This window comes from Apus apus, chromosome 5, assembly GCF_020740795.1.
Source record: "Apus apus isolate bApuApu2 chromosome 5, bApuApu2.pri.cur, whole genome shotgun sequence".
Classification (NCBI taxonomy): Eukaryota; Metazoa; Chordata; class Aves; order Apodiformes; family Apodidae; genus Apus; species Apus apus.
In genome coordinates this window covers 24505035-24512478 of record NC_067286.1, presented here as the reverse complement: position 1 = coordinate 24512478, position 7444 = coordinate 24505035, and positions in this window count along the sequence as shown.

Genomic DNA, 7444 nt, shown 5'->3' with positions numbered 1-7444 from the left:
AAATGTTATTTAAAATAGTGCCTGCACATTCTACACAGAGCATAAGGGTTTTTTTCGCTGCTGTTACACTTCTGGTTACCAGGTGGCAGCATTGTTGTAATAGTACATTTTTTCTAGTATTTTCTACATTTTATTTATTTATTTATGTAGCTGCTTTTAACAACAAACCTGCTATGCAAATGAAGTACATGGTTGTGATGGCTACACAGGCCCCAAAGAGATGTGTACTAGATTGTGATAACTACTTGCCAGTGCACTGCAACACTAGACAATTTTTTAGAAAGTGTGGGAAGATTCATCCCATATTCGAATGAAACTGATATAAAAACCTAGTGAAGCAACACATAATAAATGTCTCTGGGCCTTTGCTAAAAAAGTGAATGAGAGGGACAAGGGTGTCCTTCCTCGTCAGAGGAATTTTCTTGTATATCTGAAATTATTATCTTGTCTGTGACAAGAACAGTGACACTGAGTGCACTCTCAGCAGGTTTGCGGATGACACCAAACTGTGAGGTCAATTCACTGGAAAGGAGGGATGCCATCCAGAAGAACTTTAACAGGCTTGAGAAGCAGGCTTGTGCAAACTGCGTGAAGTTCAAGGCCAAGCCTAAGGTTCTGCACAAGGGGTCAGGGCAATCCCAAGCACAAATACAAGCTGGGTGGAGAATGAATCAAAAACAGTCCAGAGGAGAAGGACTTGTGGGTGTTGGTTGATGAGAAGCTCAACATGAGCTGGCAATGTGTGCTTGCAGCCCAGAAAACCAAGGATATCCTGGGCTGTATCAAGAGAGATGTGGCCAGCAGGTCAAGGGAAGTGATTCTCCCCTTTTACTTGGCTCTTGTGTGACTCCACCTGGAGTACTGTGTCCAATTCTGGAACCCCCAGCATAAAAAAGACATGGAGCTCCTGGAGTGAGTCCAGAGGAAGGCCGTGAAGATTATCAGAGGGCTGGAGCACCTCTCCTATGAAGACAGGCTGAGACAGTTGGGGCTGTTCAGCCTGGAAAAGAGACGGCTCCGGGGATACCTCATAGCAGCCTTCCAGTACCTAAAGGGGCTACAGGAAAGCTGGGAAGGGGCTTTTCACTAGGACTTGTAGTGATAGGATGAGGGGAAATGGCTTTAAACTGTGAGAGGGGAGATTTAAGTTAGACATTAGAAAGAAATTCTTTAGTGTGAGAGTGGTGAGACAGTGGAACAAGTTGCCCAGGGAAGGTGGTGGAAACCCCATCCCTGGGAGTGTTCAGTGCCAGGTCTCTGAGCAACCTGGTCTAGTGAGAGGTGTCCCTGCCCATTCAGGGGGGTTGGAACTGGATGATTTTTGAGGTCCCTTCCAACTCAAACCATTATGTGAATCTGTGATTTATTCTATGATTTAGTGCCTCAGACTGGCTTTCATCCTTTAGTTCCAAGTCCGGTTCAAAAATGACAGGAATGTGTAGCCTGCAGTGACAGGCTGTGTGAAGTGTCTTCCTGGGTTTGGATACTTGCAGCATGCCTTATGTGGAGAAACCTGAGAATTTATTATTCAGAGACAAAGTTAGCAGCACCTCTTTCTAATAAGACTATCCAACTTCCTATTGAAAGGCTTGGACCTGATGTAGCTATCCAGGTAGAAAATTACTATGTTACTTTTCTATTTCAGGGCTTTTTTTGCTTTTAGTTTCTGTCATGCTATTTGATTTCTTGTCTCTGTCTCTCTTTGTCTCTCTGCCTGTTAGTTTTGTTGTGTGAAAATATCACCTCCTCCATGATTCAGTAGTTTCTGAGGACAAGGTCATATCAGTATCTCTTGGTTCCAGGGGCTGCAGGTTTCCTGGTGTGAGTGGTAGAAGAGCTGAGCTGGCTCAGTGCAGAGCACTTCACTGAAGTGCTACTCCCCAAGAAAACAGGCAGACTCTTTCCTTTGTGCTTGTGAAATACAGAGCTCTGGAAAGTCACTTGGTCACTGACAGAACTTGGGTTTACTAAGGGCTTATGAGATCCTAGTAACACTGATGCTGCTTATTTGAACTTCCCTCTGGACAATGATTTTGTATCCCTACACTTTGCACCTTGTATTTGGGAACTTTCTGGACATTCAACAGTTAACTTGCTTTCATTTCAGTGATGTGCTTTCAATGGGCTTCATGTTAACCAACCCAAGTTGCTCCATATTCTAGACTACAGAAAAAAATGCAGCCTACATATGCTCAGTGAGTATCCTTCCAGATTTTGTCCTCTGAAGAAGTTTTGACTGTGTCCCGTCAGTCCAGCGTGGAGGCCAGCAGAATTTTCTCCGTGGCTACTGTGGGCCTTGGGCTGAGCCCCACCCACTGGAATGAAAAGCAAACAACATGTACATCCTGTGTTCCAAACAGCACCTCTCTCAGGTGCCTACAAAATGGAAGGGAGAGCTGTGGGGGGCAAAGAATTAGACCTTCAGAGACAGAAGGGAACACACCAAGTAGAACAGGACAAAGAAATTAAAATATGTGAAGGGTATGGGTGGGGAGAAGAAAACTGAGGCTAGCGGTTGTGGGAGGGGTCTGAAATAGATTCTCAAAGGACAAGAATATTGAATGGGGCACTGAAGTTCAAATGGGAGTGAGGGAAGAGAACTGGGAGTAAATAGGTGATAACACTGAAACTGTAAGAGGATGTGGGATAGGTAAAACTATAAATGGCTGTACAAATATGTTGGAACTGAGAACCTTTCACATGAAGAGAAGCTGAATGGAGGCATATGTGAGAAAAGCTGGTCTGAGAGGAAGAAATAAGACTTTGCTAGGCAAAAGTTGAAATCTGACATTGAGAATAAAGTAACTGGGATCTACTAAATATGGAGGCATATCATGGCTGAGTCTGGAGATGAAGAATAAATGAATGTAGTGCTGGAGGTGGGTAGCTGGGACTGTCTGAGATAGGAACAGAGTAGAGTGTTGGTGAGTGGGAAAAGTGGAAGAAGGAATATCTGAAGAAGAATTCCTGAATTATGTTTCTAAAAGCAAACACTCAAAACTCAGAAAATTAGTTAAATCTAGAAGAAACCAAAACTGATTTGTATATTCAAATACCCAGCTCATCACCCAAACATTCTTCGCTTTGCATAAGGCAGAGGCACTGGAGCATTCTGCACAAAGGTGTTAGTGGTCAAAGGGTTTCTCATATGCAGACACTGCTCTTCTGCTGCTGGGGAGTTAAGAGCTCAGAGGGAGCCCTTAAAGCAAGGAAACTGCATTCCTTCCTACCACAAAGCCGCTTCCCCAATCCTTTGCATAACCTTGGTCTCCCCAGCACCTCCTCCCACCCTTCCTTCTCCTCCACCACCTCCTGCTAGACCTTATCTGCTCTACCACATCCTCATTCTCCTCCTGTCCATGGACTGCTCTGCTCATTCTCACGTACTGCTCTGACTCCCCACTAGTAAAAAGTAATACTGTGTGGAACTGAAGGCATGAAGAGGGGGGATGTGGCTGTATGAGTGGAGAGAATGGAAAGAAATGGAGAATGGAAATATAGTCGCCCTAAGAAATCTGATTTAATTGGCCTGCTTTGAGTAGGGGCTTGGATGAGGATCTCCAGAGATCTCTTCCAACCTAAGTTACTCTGTGATCCTGTGTGGCTTGGTGAGGTGTTGTAAGAAAATAAAGGGCTAAAGTAGAAACAGATGAGTTATAAGCAAGAAAATGAGAAAGAATATCTGCAGTCTACTGTTGTTTTCATGTTCTTTGGAAAAAGTTCACATTCTCCAGCCATTGGAAGAGGACACTGATGACTTGGGCAGTGTATGGATCTCAAAATGAGGCTATGGAGATACAATTTAAGGAAGGAGGAGACAAAACTGCCAGTAAATAAATTAGGATACATATATCATAGAATCATAGAATCATAGAATCCTAGGGGTTGGAAGGGACCTCGAAAGATCATCTAGTCCAACCCCCCTGCCAGAGCAGGGTCACCTAGAGTACATCACACAGGAAGGCATCCAGGCGGGTTTTGAATGTCTCCAGCGAAGGAGACTCCACAACCTCTCTGGGCAGCCTGTTCCAGTGCTCTGTCACTCTTACAGTAAAAAAATGTTTCCTGATATTCATCTTAAACCTCCTATGCTCCAACTTGTATCCATTACCCCTTGTCCTATCACTGGTCTTCATTGAAAAAAGCTTAACTCCATCGTCTTGACACTCACCCTTTACATATTTGTAAACATTGATGAGGTCCCCCCTCAGTCTCCTTTTCTCCAAACTAAAGAGACCCAGCTCCCTCAGCCTTTCCTCATAAGGGAGATGTTCCACTCCCTTAATCATCCTTGTGGCTCTGCGCTGGACTCTTTCAAGCACTTCCCTGTCCTTCTTGAACTGAGGGGCCCAGAACTGGACACAATATCACAGAATCACAGAATCACTTGGGCTAGAAAAGACCTTTAAGATCGAGTCCAACCACTAACCCTACTCTACCAAGTCCAGCATTAAGCCATGTCCCCAAGTGCCACATATATATACATGTTTTTCAGTCAGTTTGTGGTATGTACTGCATACAGCTCTGGAACCCTCAGCACAGGAAAGACAATGGAGCTGTTGGAGAGGGTCCAGAGAAGGGCCATGAAGATGATCAAAGAGCTGGAGCACCTCTGCTGTGAAGACAGGCTGAGGGAATTGGGGCTATTCAGCCTGGAGAAGAGAAGGCTCCAGGCAGACCTTATAGCGGCCTTCCAGTACCTGAAGGGGCTACAGGAAAGCTGGGGAGGGGCTTTTCAGCAGAGAGGGCAGTGATAGGACAAGGGGAAATGGCTTTAAACTGGAAGAGGGTAGATTTAGGTTAGACATAAGGAAGAAATTATTCACTATGAGGGTAGTAAGGTACTGGAATAGGCTGCCTAGGAAAGTTGTTGATGCCCCCTCCCTGGAGGTGTTTAAGGCCAGGTTAGATGAGGCCTCATGCAGCCTTGTCTAGTGTGAGGTGTCCATGCTTATAGCAGGGATGTTGGAACCTGATGGTCTTTAAGGTCCCTTCCAACCTTAACCATTCTACAATTCTATGATTTGATAAATGTAGACTGTCAGGCAAAACCAAATGATAGCATCTTTAACTGAAGTTCTGTCTGATGTTGGCGAGTAGGAACTCAGATCTAGAAATGTTTAAAATTCCCTTTGACTAGGTAGAATTAAAAATATATGCTCTGTAAATTTATTATTTATTGTTATTATTATACAGATTATCCCTCTGTACAGCCTGTTCTACCTTCTGCACCTCTGATGTATGGCTGGAGGGAGTCTAGAATACTGTACGAAGTTCAGTGTTTTGAATTTAGATCAGCAATAGTTTTCTGGATAATATCTTTCCACAAGAACTGATTAGGAACTAGTCAGCAGTTAATAAAGATTGTGTAATTTTTTTTATTCAAGCAGGCTGCAAAGGTCACATGTAAGTTGAATATACAGCTGTAGCATGAATGCTCACTTTGACAGAGGATTGATGGTCTCTAACAGCAGTAGGCTGTAAAATGTTCCAAAAACTTATGCTAATCATAGGCCATCTCTTGAGATAATGACCCAGCCTACCTTTCTGCAGCATATATGCCTGTCTGGTACTTGACGATTTTCAGTGAAAGTAGAATGCTTGCTTCTCTGTAATTTTCCTGGAACAGTGATGTTGTCACATTAATTTTGGCATCTTTCTCTAAAAAGCCAAAGATCTTCTGCTTGAAAGTGCAACTGAATGGCAATAATTTATCTTGATTAGAGAGCCTACTAGCCAGACCAGTTTGATTGTATGAGATACAAACGGTACTGTGGCAGAGAAGCATCATAATTGGGTCTCCTTCACAGCTGCAACACATGATTTCAGATTCTTTATGCCACAGATGAAAAACCTAACCAGAAACAGATGGGGGGTGAATATTTTTAGAAACAGTATTTCAAAGCATCAATAAGAGGAAGAGAAAAATATTTCAACTTTGGAGACAAAGAGAATTGTAAATCTGCTTGTTAAAGTATATTCAATAGTATTTGTAAAATGTTTTAATTATAAGACAATACTGTTACCAGAAATATTTTTCCTCAGATGCTTCCATTTCCATGATAATTATGACCAAAACCAGTGTAAAATGCAAAATTCAGAATTCAAATATAAAGCTGCTCTGAAATAATATTTTATAGCAATGCAGTGCTCAAATCAGTCATTTAAAGATTCTTGTTGTTTCTGTTTGAATGATTATTTTAATCTTGTAATATTATTCAAGCATCTAATTGTCTTCTATGCAAGAGTTGCTAGGAAAATTGAAAACTAGGTTTCTGAGATCTAAGAAGTCTTGACAAGTTTAAAACTGTTTTTGTAGTATCATAAACATCTCTACAACTAGCTCACCAGTTAGCTCTTTTCAGTCATCGTAGTTTTCTGTGAGAGGAAACGATCCTTCTTCTCCAAATTATCATGTCATATGAATGACCAGTTCTGCTTTTCAAGCTGTGCTTATGATACAGATATTTTTATGAAGAGAGAAATTAATCTTCTGGTTTTCTTGAATATCAAGCCTGCAAGTCTGATGAGAGCAGCTGTCTTCTATTTCTTTCTAGTTCTAAATCAGAGGTAGAGATTCATCACCAGTACCAAGCAGAAAAGTTCTGAGTTTCTAGCTCAGCACTGAAGAAACCCTACCTCAGTGTTCAGTGTTGTCTTCCAAGAGCTACCTTCAGTGTCTTCAGCTGCCATCCTACAATTGCAATATAGATGCAGATGGAGTTTATATGAGTCTAATTTAGTATTGTGTCCATCAGAAAGTGAATTCTTATAGTATAATTTTAGAAAAAGCTTCTTAAGTTGTTTTATAGATCTGACATATCCTAACCCTGATTGAATGAAAAAATATTGGACGAGGATACTATACATAATCCTTAAAGAACAGTAGTAAAAGTTGGGTTGCAAGATTTTTTTTGGAAGACTGAAAGATAATTTCTATTTACTATCCTTGTCTTGCATAGAAAAATTCTGAAGCCCGCACCCACTTTCAACATTCAGTTGATTTCTGGCATTATCTGATGTATTTATCATGTTCATGAACTAGGAAGAAGAATTGGGAAGAACTACATTGTGATTTTTTTTTTTTAATCAGGAGCTTCTTTCTTTTTAGCTCCAAGGAGACACTGTTGCCCAGTGACATCACCAGACCTTTCACTTCCACAGCAAAATTGTTAGTGTAGATAAAACTGACTTAGATATTATTTTGAGAGCTCAGGTCTATAAGCAGCTCATCACTTTCAGCTATTTCTGGTTTCAGTGAGGAGCAAGTTCTGAAAAGTTTCAGTTTAGTTAGTTACTAGTTAGTTACAACTTGCAAACTGTCACATTTGGCATATTCTACTAAATTTTAATACTGTTAAAAAAATATCTTCATTCTAGACCTATCTTATTTCACCTCATCTAATTTGGGAGATTCATTATGATATTTTCTGATTTCTGATTG